This window comes from Telopea speciosissima, chromosome 3, assembly GCF_018873765.1.
Source record: "Telopea speciosissima isolate NSW1024214 ecotype Mountain lineage chromosome 3, Tspe_v1, whole genome shotgun sequence".
NCBI lineage: Eukaryota > Viridiplantae > Streptophyta > Magnoliopsida > Proteales > Proteaceae > Telopea > Telopea speciosissima.
In genome coordinates this window covers 72,249,814-72,266,271 of record NC_057918.1, presented here as the reverse complement: position 1 = coordinate 72,266,271, position 16,458 = coordinate 72,249,814, and the positions used below count along the sequence as shown (strand labels likewise).

Below are 16,458 nucleotides of genomic sequence, written 5' to 3'. Positions count from 1 at the left end.
TCTCTCAATGAAAATGGGCAGCAGAGTTAGTGGTGGTGTTGCTGATGATGTGGGGGATATGGGTAAAATTGGAATTACAAAAAGAGAAGGTACCTCAAACATAACATTTATGAAACAAGAGGCACTCTAAACATAATATATATCAAACCTGAGGTACCCCAGGTGTAATTTACCCCAAAATGTTTAATGTTTCATTCAGTTGTATTGATTCTGCAGTGCAGGAGGAACTTTGATTTTGTTAATTTCAAATGCTTCTAAAGTTTTGATGTCACATCCCCGCCCCCACAAAAGAAAAAAACTAGAATTTTTCCTGTCAATTTCAGGGAGATATTTTCAGTATTTTTATACATCTGATATTTATGTTTCTTTCTTTCAGGCTTCACCTATTACTATTGGTGGTCGCCAAGCCGTGGTTGAGGAAAAGCGACCTTCTAGTTCCCGAGGCAAGTGTGGAAAAATCTTTTTTCTTGTTATCCATCTTTTCATTTTTTCAGTTGCAATTGAAGACTGATGCATCCTTGTTCAATTTGATTGAGCATTTTGCTTCTCAAAAATGAATCTTTTTAACACCCCCCCCCCCCCCCAAACAAAATAAAAAAGTTGCCTGCATGTTGAAACACATGCTTTACTGGTGGTATTATCTTCAAGTTCAAGTTTGACCTCAAAGGAAGAGACATCCTTACAAAGGAATAGAAGAAAAAAATGAGAGAGAGAGGTGCTTTCCACCATGTTTTTGGTGCAGAATGATGCATCTGCAAGTCATAACTTTGTCCTTAAACTAATGAGAAGAAGAGACCCTCTTTGGGGAATCTTCCATTATACTTGACCAAACAAGGCTTGTTATTGAGGTTATATGCCTTATTGACACTTTCAGGGAGCTACTCTGCTAGGCATCTCAAGCCTTTGGTACAACACTGGTCTTTTACCTTCTTTCCTTAACTTGAGAAATTTGTTAATTCCCTTTTCGCAGTGAACAACAGAGGTCGATTTCCACCAGGTAGAGGGAGTGGCTTCAGGAATGATGGTGCAAGAGGGCGTGGAAACTATGGCAATGGCAGGGGTTATGGTCGAAATGATTTTAATAATAGGAGCGATTTTGGAAACAGGAGTGGCAGTGGTAGCAGGGGAGGACCATCGAATCGTGGAGTTGAGGGCGGAAACCAGAGGGCTGACCAGTGGGCGTGTGAACCGCAATGGCGGTCTGGCTGTTAATGCTACAGCTAAGAATGTGGCATCTAGGGTGCCTGTTCCAGCTTAATGTTAGTCTGAAGATGTGGAAAATTGATCTTCCCTGTTTTATGTTCTGCAGATTAAAGATATACCAGTTAGATGGCATGGGGATGGACAGCCTTTTTCCTTGCCATTGTAGGAGTAACAGTGGCCGTGCCCTATTTTTCAATCGGGAATCTCTTAGGTTGGCCTTTTTTGGGTTTTTTTTTTAAAATTTATTTTAATAATTTTATTTTTTGGTTTGTCCATCTGAGTGTAAGCACTAGGTAGGTGATGGGTACATGGTTAGTTGGTAGAGCTGCTTGTGTAGTGTGTTGATTAAAATCTTGTACAACTTTTTAACCATTCTCTGCCAATTTTTTGTTTTGTTTTGTAGCTAATTATTCTTTTCATGAAAGATGACAAACTCAAGGCATTTGCCTTAATTTCTTTTAGGGTCTCCACTAAGGCAATGGGGACTTGGAATGTACTGAAACTGTCAAATTCCCGTACCCCATGTTTTTTAGAGGAACAAATTGTTGACTACATGATGAGATTTGCTCTTATATTGAGCGTCTTGTAGTGATAACACTCTCTATCTCTATTTATCTTTTTTTTTTTTTCCCCCCCCCTTGGGAACAGAAAAAAGTATAGAAACTCGTTTGTTTCCATCCGATCATTTTGTTGGTTCTTGGGAATGAATCAGACAATAAAAATTGTTGAGAAACACAAAAAAAGAAGTTTCAATTTGGAACTGTGTTTCAGGAATTAAAAGGAGAGATAAATAAAATAAAAACGAGAAATAAATAGGGAGTTGGTCTTTAATGAACACATGGAGATGGGCAGAATAGTAATTTCATTTCCAAAATAAAACACTACTTTTAAGGCTCTAATGCAACTTCAACCACTATCACCACTACTCGTCCAGCCAGCACTGCCTCCACCACCACCATTACCAACACCACCACAGCCATAGCCACAAACATCACCCCATCACCAAAATTTTGGGTACTCAACGGCATTTTGTAAAATTTATAGTTCTAGAAACAAAATTTACTGTGTATAACAGATGAGTTTTTGTTTCTTTTCTGGCTTAGAAATAGAAATTATTATATATTGCTAAATATATTTTTTTAGCCAGAAATTAGGTCCATAAATAGAAATACAAAAAGCTATTTCTAGAATAGAGACATGGCCGAGAAATAGAAGTGTTATCATATACGCTCCTTGTTTCCTTAAGTTGTGTTTGATTCCGAGTAAATATCATGTGTGGATAATTTTCAAGTAATATGGTTTTTACTTGGAAAAAAAAATATGGATCCTTCTTTTCAGATGTACTAAATTTTTTATTGTGCATAGGGATTAGGGTTTTAGTAATCGATATCGGTGTTGGTCTCGATCGATATTGATACGATACTGATCCGGATCAGTCAAAATATAACAATTTTACCCGTTAATTTCAATAAAAATCAGTTTTATTTATATTTTTACCCTTGGTCAGTACCATTGGATAGGTATTGTATCGGTCGCTATAGATACCAATACGAATTGGCCGATACTGATTCCTTGAACCATGATTGGGATTGGGTAGTGCTAGGTTGCAGTGGCAGAGGAGGGATGAGCCGGTGGTGCCTCAATAGACTATGGTGGCAGCAAGAGGCTCACAGTCATGGGCTGCAAGGGTGCATGGATTGCGGGTGATGCAGGGTAGCGGTAATGAACGGCTTAGATGCCTTCCACACCATACAACGATCAATTAAGTACTTGTGTACAAGATTCCAGTGCTCAATGCTAGCGTGTAGATCCCTTTAATCAATTAAAGGTTCTTTTTAGTTTTTTGTTGAGGGGAGGGGGATGGAGAGATTGTAAGAACGAGTAGCAGTATTGGAAATATCCGAGAATATAAAAATCTTAAATCGTAGACAAACCCAGTCAATCACGTCGACAATAAACTATAGATACCTCATTTTATCATCCGGATGCTTCTCTGACGATGATGAGTATCTTTCGCAATTGAGGAACCTTGTATCCGTGGATTTGGGGAGTTGCCCATTTTCTTTGACACGTTTGCAAATCGTTCAAATAAAATGACCAAAATATCCATGGAGGGCAAATCATGCCTTAAAAAAAATTTCCAACTTCTTTTACGCCCATCCCCAAAATATCATTCCTAATAGAAATCTTCAAAATGGTTCAATCTGAAGGTCTAACCACTCGCAGCAGCTCTAATCAATCAATCAATCAATTAATCTGAAAATTTATTACTAATAGGGTGAGCGAACTAGCTCCGCAAGTAGCTAATCACAAACCATAATTTAACAATTCATCAGTACATCACAAAATCATATTTGAAAGATTTTTGAACACAAATTCTAAAAGCTAGAAGGTCGAAAACATATATACATTTCTAAAGGATCCATATCAATTTCAATAAGGGAAAATGTTACAAAACAAATACAATTCCACATAATCCATAAATTTTTTTATAAATCTCTTTTAAAATATAACTATTAATAGACAATAATATTTTGGGTTAATTTCACGGACACCCCCTGTAAGTATCCAATATATCATGGACATGTCAAACTTTGGCAAAATATCACAGACTACCGTTATTTTATGTTTTTATTTCAACTTAGTCCACCCCGTTAGGTCTGTGCAGTTAAGTTGCTGTCAGTTCTTTTATAATGACGAAATTACCCTTACCATAGGGTGAACTTCCCATAATACCCTTAAGGGTAAAATCCAAATTACAAACCATTCCTTTCATTGCCTTCAATTCGTTGGTTCTAAGGTAGAAGAAGCAAGAACTGGGAAATTTCAAGATGAACTAGAAAAAAAAAAAAAAAAAAAAAAAAAAAAAAGGAGATACTGTATTTGAGGTTTGAACGAGTAAAGTAAATTCTACTTTCTGCTTGGAGTTCATCATCCATATCTTATTGTTTTGCACACAAAACAAAAATCCAGATCTGGGCTTGATGGCCTGCAGCCAAGAAGTTGCAGATCCTCCAACTATGCAAATCCTTCTCCATGTCTGTCTAACCGGCTTGATCTTTCCCAAATCTGGGTAGAAGTCTTCTTTATCTTAAAAATTAAAAATTAGTTTTCAATATGGGTGAAATCATAACATTGCAACAACTTCACAGTTTTGAGCGTGGTGAAATCTTTCCCAAATCTGGGTAGAAGTCTTCTTTTATCTTAAAAAAATATTTAGTTTTCAACCGGCTTGATTTGTCCCACTAGTCTTTGATCACTAATGGCTTTATTATAAATTGATACAGAGAGGTTTGGAGTTTGATCAAATTACTGAAGTTATTCACTCCCAATCATAAGCAAATTATTTCATATTCAGGACTGTGTATCACCATGTAATCAGCCCAGGTCCAGGCATTCAGCCCTCTAAATATTATGCTAACTTCCGTTGCAGCAATGATATGTCTGTAGGAACTAGGAACCCTTGCCGCCTGTGGCTGTTTGGCCGTTTGGTCGGCGGCTGTTTTTTTCTCTTACCCCTCACATACCCCGTACCAGCAGTCCAACCCATGGCAGCGGCAGTTAAACCCATCACAACCCGTGGCCGAGAGGGCTACTAGCCTGCGGTTGCTTGACAATCGGCCAAGGGCGATTCAGTGTTTTTGCTATTTATGATCGGCGGTGACTTGCAAAATCTGAAGTTGATATTTTAAGAATTAAAAAAAAAAAGAAACAAAGAAAGAAAGACAGAAGAAAAGTTGAAAAAGAAGGGAGGATGGGATTCCATTCTTTATTTTATTTATTTAAATAACTACTTGGGGGTTAAAATGGATATTTCAACTTTGGGTGCTAACTGTGCTTAACATCAAGGAGGAAAATTGATATTTTGATATAGTTTGGCATGTCCGTGATATTTCATATGCTTACAGGGGGTGTCCGTGAAATTTTCCCTAATATTTTCAATGCTTTTGCAAACTGTTTATAAAACTACCATCGTTTTCAGGAAGTGGATTTATTTTTTTTAGCATCTCTTCCATTAACAGACTAACACTGTGAATCCAATGCAGTGATATGTAGCTAGAGGAGCATCAACCATAAGATACCAAAACATGCAAAGTCTAATTGCAATGGTAATGACCTCTTAGGTCCGGGGATCAAGATTAACAATCACAAAGAAATCTGTTTCTCAAATATCAAAGAGAAATCGATATAAGATTCTCAAAGTGATTCAGTTCAATATACACATAATATAAATATTCATTCGTAAATATAAATTTTGAAAACCATAGAAACAAAATGTCCAATTTTGACTCTAGTTGTGAGTATTTTAAGGTTTAATCTTAGGACAAACAATCACTCAAAATATAAAATTATAAATTAATAATTAAATAAACTCTTTAAATTTGATTTGTTGGACACATAAATCTAACATGTGATTGGATGAGGTTACTAGTTACAATTTTTTTGTTAGTGGAATTTTGACACGCAGTCATGCTCTCAATTAGGTCTAAAGCAATCACACTTCGTCCAACCTAATATAAGCAGAAGGCATGCTATGTTAATGGGTAATGTATTGCACAAAGCCTCACCAATGACATGATCTTCTTCACCAGTAAATAATAAATATACTTAATTAGGAGCTCTTTCCATTCATAAATTAACCTCCAAAAAAAAAAACAAAAAAAAAACATATAATGATCCATGTAGGTAGATAACAATAAAAATATACAATTAATAAAAAAAAATAGATGAAATATTATTACCTTCAAATCCTGTATTGGAATGAAGTTGCTTGGCTTGTTCGTCCTTGAAGAGGCAACAATCAAAGAAACAAATTGCTCCATGATTATTGACATATGTATTCCGTATTCCAATTTCATTGCAACATTTCACATGCATTGACTTTATACATATGTATATATGTATGTATGTATGTAAGTAGTGTCAAAGACGACAACATGTACATCACGAAAAGGCCAGCAAGTTTGGAGAGAAGCAAGATAATGAGGAATCGTAAATTTGGTGACAAATTTGCAACATAACAAGCCCAATTTTGACCAAAAAGCGATTATAAGCATGTAGTTGAAACAGCATGCATGAGACCATCTTGTTACCACCATGTACGAGAGAGAGAGAGAGAGAGAGAGAGAGTCAACCTTCCATAATTGCACTCATTCATTCAATTCATTTATATTGGAAATCACTATCACAGTCTTTCAAATTTTCAATTGCTTGCTTGCACACCAAAAACAATGTTAATTTGCACAAGTGGCCGGGGAAGTGCAAGATCACCCCCATCTTTCAATTGCTTGCTTGCACACCGAAGCAACTAAAGCAAGGTTTGCTGCAAGAAGTCACAAGAAGGGCTTGTCAACGCAATTGGGATTTTGATAGAACGACCGGAGAGCATCATCATCATCATCATCAACATATCAGGAATTCCTTGATTGAGCTGTCCAATGAATTAATGATCTACTTCACCAACATTTATTTCTGCCACGCTGCCAGAACTTTTAAGTTTATGTTTGGTTGGAAAGAAATGAATAGAAATAGGTAACATATATATATTATAAGATAAAAATCATGATGATGCAATGATTGATTTATGTGTCTATTTTTCTTTATAAATTTAAAAATAAAAAAAAAAAGTTTCAAATTTTTTTGTTTTCTATTAAGTTCTTGCCAACCAAACATAGTTTTTAGGTGGGAGACGATAAGAAGGAAAAAACCAAAAAAGGAAAAACTAGAAAATGATACAACATACATGGACAATTGAAAATGGGGTTGTGAGGACCCCATGTTCATCCTCATCATGGTTTTTTGGGATCGGTATTAGCCCATCTATATTGATATTGGCAGAGATCGATAGCAATACAATTGCAATTGATTCGAGCGGATATTGGTATCCACCGTTCCAATTGTACCGATAGCAAATCCGATTCCGTGAACTAATAAATCCTTGACAATTTATTTATCTTTAATCAATTAATCTAATATAATTTTACGTTTATGATCCAACTCATTGTAACTTATACGTATTCATCATTGTCATTGTCACACATATATACTTTTTTTAATACACATTTGAAATGAATTATTTTATCCTTAATTATCAAAAGAGAAGCTCTAGCGTGTTATGTATATGGGGATAAATAAAACAGGTTACAAATAATTTGACAAAGAACACCCAAATAAAAATGACACTAACTCGATCGGCCTGTGCTTAAGCTCAAGGTTAAACACTACTTAAACTTAAGAAACCCTCGGAAGCGAGGAGAGGGGAATTCGACCAACAAGATCCCTTCAATTCATAAGTATCCTAGATTCTCAATAAATTAAAAAAACCAAGGCAAATGTTCTGAGCTGCCGGGTACGCTGCACCCTATCACAAGAATTATTTATTTCTTTCTTTTCTCTTTTTTAAAAAATAAAGAAAAACTTCGTGTGAGAAGGCATAGTGTGTACCTTGTAGGTTTAGAGAAACTTTTCTCAAAAAAATTGTCTAATATCCTATTTGCAAGTAGGTTAGGCAATTACTCTGATACGTGTAGGCTAATTAAGTAGGGGTATCAATTGGTCATGTTCTAGACAATCGGTTTGGTTTCTTAACGGTTCATGTCCTAAGGCGTTAAGATTATAGAATCAGACCAATAAACTAATGGGAAAGGGTTCAAACCTGAGATCCAAAACAATTTACTAATATGTGGGCCAGTTCTGATTCCTTATTGTTTCCAAGCGCTATTATAGTGCTCAAAATTTATTAAATTTGTACTTTTTTTTTTTTGGTAGGCCCCAAAATTTTTTCCCTACGTAATCAAATAATTAAATATCTATTCACAAACATTAAAAAAATCAAATATCCTAAATCAGTGTAAAGAAGAAATGAGTGTTTTAGATATGGGAAAGAGATCTATACTTGGTCGCATGATCTCTATACAAGCGTTTGGGCCAATGGTTGAGTACACTTAGGTATCTACCTAGGGAGCAGTGGCATCATCTCACGGTGCCTTGTGAAAGGGCATAGAAAACACCACCTAGTAGAGATTTTTTCCCCTTTAAATATACAGTGGGATAAAAGCATATGTCGCTATAGAAAATATATGTGGAAGATAGTTCAAAAGTATGGCTGACACTAAATTATAGTCGATCTCTATGAGTTGGAGATTGTCCATTGAAGCATTTTGTTGATATTTTTTAAGTTAAGAACACTTTGCCCAAAATCAGTGTGCTTGCATAAAATCAAGAGGAATACTGGAATGTTTACTTTGAAAAGAGAAGAAAGAACAATATGTTGGCTACTTTAATTTAGGATCTTTTGATATTGGATCTCATGATTGTAACAGATACCTTTGTGGGTAGGTACATGGAGACATAAATCCATTTTCACTTATGACAACAATGTTGGATTTATGTGTCCATCAAATTAAGTTCGGTCCGATTTACTTTGTATTGAACCTCTTATATATTTTGATTTAATATTAATTAACACATGCGATATAAACTGTTTGAGCATTATGTGTCCGTAAGTTTTACTTAAAATGATAGTCACGACTAGGGTTTGGGCTGAATACCCTTATCATATGGTCGTCGCATTGGGTATGCCTAAACATGTTGATGTCGGGGTATGAATGCGAGTGCACATTATGATGTGCATTGGTGAAGAATCTACTTTGTCAATTCCCTCATGTATTACTACCATGTAGGATAGGATAGACATGTGTCACCGAGACCCTATACCTGACAGGACCTTGTCACTGCGAAATGTGACCGCATTCTTTGAATCATCAACGACTAAGATTCAAGAGAGTCAAAGCCGATGTTCTGGTAATGCGTAAACATTTCGTGAGTGAGAGAGTTACTCAACATGGTCATCACTGCGCGATTGGGGAACATCAAGATGGAGATTGTTTGTGTATGGTCAGACCAAAATTTGGATCTAGTGCCATTTTAGAAATGGTTTTTTGCAAAACCTATTTTCATATAAAATGATAGATTATATGTAGTTTTAATTGAAAATATTTTATCGTGTTTTGCGAGACCCGAGCACGTACGCAGATGCTCTCGTATGGACATGTCCTATGGAATGGGGTTTGGCAGTATATGTGTACATGCCCTAGATTCCATAATGATGATGTTGATTAATGGTAGGTTGGTACATAATAATTAATTATTATGTGAGGGTATAATTGAAATTTGTTAATTAATTAATTATTTAATTGATTGGATAAGGTGCTATTTTTATTTAGCCATTACACATAAATATATAATTAATTAAACTATTCCTTATTATATTCTGCTTCTTCACCAATTAGAAACCCACCAGGTTTAAACAGGTTCAAACCAAAGAGGAGAGAGAGAAACAAACTCTCACTGGATTTTACCAAACAGAGCTTTAGAAGCCCTTTCTATTTAAACATTCAAAACGTGGAAGGGGGCACTACGTTTTCAGCCTTGGGCGAATTTTTTGTGCTCCCCCCCTCCATGTTTTTGGCTCTCTCTCTCTCTCTCTCTCTCTCTCTCTCTCTCTCTCTCTTGTGCTTAGTTTTTGAGAGTTAGGGTTTTGGAACCAGATCTGTGCTTGAAGAACTGAAGAGACTCTTGTTTTGACTTGGAGAATCTTGGCTGGAGCATTGGAGCTTCAGATTTGTTTACTTGGTGTGCTCGTTGAAGGAAGAACCACTGTCTATTGGAGGAGCAACACTTGAGGTTCATCAGGTTAGCAAGATTATGTTAATTCCTCTTGTTTTGATTATATGATTATTCATGGGATGTGAGAGAAACCCGAATCGATCTCTTTCCGTTGCGTATTCGGGTATGGGTTGGATCCCTCTTTCCATGAGATGGAAAAGAGATGAATTTTCTCTCTCTTTGGGATCCCATAATTTTATGGAACAAGAAAGAAAAGGATTGGGTAATGGTTTATTACATCATACCCTAATTGGGTTACACCAGGGTTCCCATGGACGACCATGGATAACTCTAAAATTAAATAGGGCATCCATGGAGAGCCATGGGTTAATCCAGGAGATGTAAAACCCTAATTGGTTTATAATTGGTAGTCCTAGGGTCACCATAGAGACCATGGGATAACCCAGATAAATTAAACCATAGATTTTAGCCATGATCAACATGGAGATGATCCCATGGACTACTATTTGACTAACAAACAATGGTTGGGCAATGAAAAAAGAAGGTGAATGTGGATAAGTTTGAAGCCATCTAGCTATCATGTGTCAATTCAATGTATCAACAACACTTCATAACATGTTGGATTTATCCAAGGAAACATGTGCTCACTCATAACTTTTACTATCCTATTTGAAGCTCTAACAGAAATAGATTCTAAATCCAAGGTTTCTACACAATGTATACCAAGTCTAGCAGTTCCGATTCCAACGGTTCTTAACTGATCTATCAATTCTAGAACCATTGGGAGATACCAGCCCATACCAATAAGTTAATAGGTGGGTTGGTTTTGATCTGGTTCTCGGTTTTGGTCCTAATTTGAAACCCTTAGGCTTGAGTTGCCAATTGCTCCCCTTTCTCAAAAGTTCACAATTCAGGACTAGCTAGGACAATTAAAACCTTCTTGTCCATTAAAATGCAAACCTAGCATCGTGGAAAATTTTTTCCTTATAATATAAGGATTCAGAGAAACTTTTCCTTCACAAAAATAATCTATTCGATCACTCACCATGTGATCTAACCATTTCTCCCATCCTGTTCAAAATTCTCTTTTCACAATTCTAAGGAATTCCACCCAAACATCAGAACTTATGAGTGAAGAGATTCTCTCTTCACCTTGAGTGAAGGAAAACTCATTCTATAGAGTTTACATATTAAAAAGGGCAAGAGATCTATGCTTGGTCGCATGGTCTTTACACCAGCATCTGCTAATGGGAGAGCGTGCCTTGATATCCACCCAAGAGGCAATGGCGTCATTTCATGATTTCCTATGAGAGGGCGTAGGGGGCGCAATCAAGTGGGGATCTTTTTCCCATTAACAAAAAGAGGAAAGAGAACTCTCTTTTGAGAGCATGGCCTACACTAGTGGTTCCATGTGTCTATATATATATGTCTCCTCCCCATGTGAAAAGACATCTCCGCCTTTTGTTTTAGGAAAGAGAGAAATAAGGAGTGCTGGCGTAAGCTGCGCTCCCCAACAAAGAACATAAGTCATTAGAACATTAGACACTATGAGGACATAGACTCACACTAGGAGATTGAACAAAGACACTCTGATTCGATTGACTAAATTAAGGATGAATTGTTTCTAAAAAAAAAGGGGGATGATTTGAACTTATAATTGGCCATCATGTTTGGTAACCAATGAGGGCCTTAATTTGTTAGTCCAAATCTGAGCTATCTGACTAGCTTTATTTCCAACCGAACAAATAAAGTGCTTAATGTCAAAGAAGACTCACAAAACTGAAGAGTTAATTGAGCTGATCTCTACTTTCTTCCAACCAAGCTCTATGGCCTGCTTAGGTTTGAGCTTCAGGTAGGGTTGTAAATGGATAACCGAAAATCTGAATTCGAATCGCATCCGTATCCGTTTAGGGACACCCATATTCATTTAGAGATATCTGGAAAAAAAAAATCTGAATACTCTGATAAAAAACCGCCTGGAAAAAAATTCGAATACTTAATAACAGAAAATTAAGTAAATAATGATCTTGAGGGTTTTTGAAGACTCAATAGGTTCTAGAATATGGGGAAAAGAAAATCATGATCTAAGAGATATGGATTGACAGTGAACTGTATTAGCTAGGGAGAGGAAGGTCCGGGTTACATAAGACAAAGATGTAAACGGATGGTCGAAAAATAGAATTCGATCTGCATCCGAATCCATTTAGAGGTATCCGTATCCAATCAAGAAATATCCGGATCCAAGCCAAAACTTATCCGTTTACATCCCTAGCTTCAGGTCACCTGAAGAATAAGGATCCATAGTTTGCTCATGGGGCTCATACTGCAACATAGTCTCCTAAAAGAGCTCGCATCACATAGCAAGACAAACTAGTCTTTTTGTGGTGGCAAGTGGCAACCACAAAAAGCATGTCAAATCCAACAGATCCTAATTAATATTTCAAAATAATAATAAATAATATATATATATAAAATATTGCACATATCCTTTATTGTTGGGAACGAATGCACAACCATGAAGAGGAACCCAAGCAAACAATCACACAAAACACAAGAAATTTATCGTGGTTCGGCAAGATTGCCTACATTCACCTGAGAGAACCAGAGATTTTCCACTATTTTCTGAAAAACTCTCTACACCGCTCTCCACCTCACAAAGTGTTCCTCTTTGCTTGTTACCAGGGTTTTTCACACAAAGACAATATATAGGGAAACCCAAAACCTTAATCCCCACAGAATTACAATTTTACCCATGTATATGTAATTGACCCAAAACCCGTCCCAATTACAAATATAGACCAATTACAATTATGTGGACCTACATAATACAAGACATACCCAACCCCAACAATCTCCACCTTGGCTTGGATTCTACAAACCACCCTGAAAAAGACCGATGTTAATGTCAATTCTGTAAACTCTGCCTTTGTCTCTGCCTTTCTCCCATGCCCAAACTAGCATAACCTACACCCCTACCCGGGGTGTCGCGTATAGCTTACCGCTACCGCACGATATGATGTGGCTCCACCTCTCCAACTGCTGTAACTCGCTCCGAGAGATCACCGCCACTCACCAAATTTGAAGCGAAAGACACCCGCTTCTTTCTAAACCTGCACTTGCTCATTGCCTGAACTACCTGGAGTCTTTGTTGTTTACCTGTACCTTTTGCCTGAGTTCCAACATGAGCTCCACCTATTTCAACACTCCCTGCAAGCCTATACAAATTCCCAATCAGCCGGCCCTGCATCACAACCATGGACCCTCTTGAAACCCTGAGAACTCCACCTTCAGATGTGCCCATCTGAAACCTTTTCGAATCCAGTGTTCCTAGTGAAATCAGATTCTCCTTAGATCTGACACATGTCTCACCCTAGTTAAAGTTCACACAACCCCATCAAACATGCGAATCTGTACAGTTCTAATCCCACCAATCTTGCTTTCCGCATAATTTGCCATTTTGACAGTACTACTCTCACATGCATGATATGTAGCAAACTGATCCCTGACTGAACACATATGAAACGAACAACCAGAATCTAAAATCCAATCTGAAGTATCCAAACCTGATGATGTTGTGAGAAGGATATCTCCATCATCACTCCAAGACTCTTCCACAATACTAGCAGTGGATGATTTGTCATTCTCCTCCCCCTTCTCTTTTCTATCCTCAATATGCTTTGGACGATTCTTCTTTATATGACCTTCCTCCTCGCAATAATAACATTTTATTTTGCGACCTTGGAACTTTGAGCAACCCTTGTACTTGTCAGACTCCTCTAGTCTCTCATTTGATTTGCCTCTACCCTGACCACCACCTACAACCAAGGTACTACCTTTCTCTGACACCCCATCACTGCTATTTTTCCACCGTGTCTCATTTATAAGCAAAGCAGCAATAACTTCATCAAGTTTGAGAGTATCCTTACCAAACAGTAGTGTAGTCACACTGTGATCAAATGAAGGAGGTAGTGACGCCAACAGGAGAAGTGTCTTGTCCTCCCCTTCAATCTTCACATCAAGAGCCGACAATTCCGTCAATATCCTGTTGAACTCATCTAGGTGCACCTCAAACTTTGCTCCCTCTAACAATCGAAGGCCATATAATTGTTTCTTCAAAAAACAGCCGATTTGTGAACCACCTGGACTTGTACCTACTCTCCAGCTTTGCTCAGACTTCTTTTGAATCCGCCAACCCAATGATCTCACGAAGAGTTATCCCCAAGATACAATTGGATCGTACTGTTTGCCAAATCCCTCAACTCTTGCCACTCATCGTCCTTCATCTTCTCTAGCTTTTTTGATTTCTTCCTGAGAGCCTTGACCGTCCCCTCCCGCGTAAGAATATTCTTTACTCGTTGTTGCCACAAAGTGAAATCATTATGGCCATTGAAGCGTTCGATGGAGAAGTTTGAAATCTTTACCGCCATCCAGTTTACTTGATCTGTGCCTTCCGTACCTACCATTAACCTGAACAAACCGTACCATTGATCTCTGCACGAACACATAAGATCTATTCCAATGGAGCGGAATTTTCCCGATCCGTCACTTCCACTGAATCTGGAACGTTGAAAAACCCTTCACACTCCTTGTACAAAATCTGATTTTCCTGTACAGAATCAAACTGGTACGATATCGGCTAAAAAAAAAGACTTTTTTTTCTTTCTTCTTCATCAAACCCTCTCTGTTTCCTCCTTTTTGGTCAACGTCCTATCTCAATTTTTTTCTTTCTTTTGTAGTGATTACTTTTCTAAGTAATCATTACCCTTTTTTTGTTTGGATTCAATCGTGAATAACAAACTCACTTGCCTTCTATTGTTTACAAAAATCGTACCTTCTTCTTCCTTCACGGTAATTGAAACCCTTTTCCTCTCAAAGCAGAGAGACTCCCTAGCCGACAAAAAAAAAAGGGCCAACGATCCCCACTCCTGTATCAGAATCAAATCGATTCGAAACTGAATCTGAGAATCGTACTTCTTCCTCTCCTTGCACACCGTCGTTTCCTAAATCTCCACACCATTTGCGATGATCTATCGAACCTCTATCTGATACCACTTGTTGGGGACGAATGCGCAACCACGAAGAAGAACCCAAGTAAACAATCACACACAATGCAAGGAATTTATTGTGGTTCAACAAGAGTGCCTACATCCATCCGAGAAAACCAGAGATTTTTCACTATTTTCAGAAAAACTCTTTACACTACTCTCCACCTCACAAAGTGCTCCCCTTTGCTTTTTATCAGGGTTTTTCAACTAGAGACAATATATAGAAAAACCTAAAACCCTAATCCACACACAATTATAATTTTACCCCTATACATGTAATTGACCCAAAACCCGTCCCAATTACAAATACAGATCAATTACAATTATGTGGACCCGCAGAATACAAGACACACCCAACCCCAACATTTATTAGTTATGAATTTTATTTTTCTTCATTTACAGGAAGAAAAAATTTGGAACACCCGTATTGATCTCTTTTCCTAAATGTTTTGTTACATGGTAGATGAACTATATATGAAGTGTTCTAAGAAACATAAGGAATGTCAATTGTCTTACTTAGAGAATATGGCATAATTGGTACATATATTCAAGGATTTAAAACTTGGGATTCTGACTTAGTTCTGCTATTGGCATATTCATAAGTAAAAAAAAGTTAACCATGAATTTTTTTTTTTTTGAATCCTTTCAGTAACATTCACTCTTAGCTGACCCAACCAATCCAATCCCAATATATAAAATCATGTCTATCTTTATAGTGAGTGGAGGACATGTTTCTTTTGATTGCCCTATATCTTATTACTAAAAGTTCTTTAAGTCAAGGTATGATAAAAAAAAAAATTCAAAAAAATTTAAAATAGATTTATTATTATGTTATTTTCAAGAGGTTTTTTTTGTTTTAAAGTATGCATGTGAAATGACAGAGTTTTCTCTCACTAGAAAAAAAATGTGTTATATTATAAAGGCAAAAAACATAAGTTCGTAAATTATATGACATCTTAGAAGGCAGGTGCTAATAAGAAAAGAGAAAGAATGTTGCTTCGTTGCATTGTTCTGGCGCGTAGTTACATGAGCGCACAAATTTACCGCTCGGCCCACTATGAAATAAAAAAAACCTATTCATGTCAATGCCCCTACTCGCGCTCTCATTGGTTCTCACACTAGGTAGGGGCTAGAGACCAAACATCGATCTCTTGCCAAAACAAAAAAGAATAAATTACATGTATCTCCTTTGTAGTTTGGTTTAATTACAAGTAAACCCCTATTATTAATTACATTGATCTCCCTTAAACTATGTTGGGATTTACAAATAACCCCAATCTGTTAACTTGAAACCGTTAGTTGAAGCAAAACATTCATATAACCATATTACCCTTTATTAAAATAGTTTTACCCTTTTACCCTTATATTACAAAATCCAAACCCATCTCCTCAACCTTCCATCGTTTCAACCTCATCATCCATCTCACCTCTTTCTTCTCCGGCGATCTGCGAGGACGTCCACTCTCCAATCCGGCAATCTTCGAGTTGCGAAATCGACCACGACCAACTCTGGCGATCTTCAAGCCCTCTTTGTCATTCGGTTTTTTCATCCACATACGTTCCCAATAAGTTCAAGAACTCA

The 16,458-nt window shown here is 37.1% G+C and overlaps 1 pseudogene; it reads left to right on the top strand.

Moving 5' to 3' along the window:
- LOC122655831 overlaps window positions 1–1,413 on the top strand; it is a 32,722-nt pseudogene extending 31,309 nt beyond the window's left edge.
- The last annotated feature ends 15,045 nt before the right edge of the window (window positions 1,414–16,458 follow it).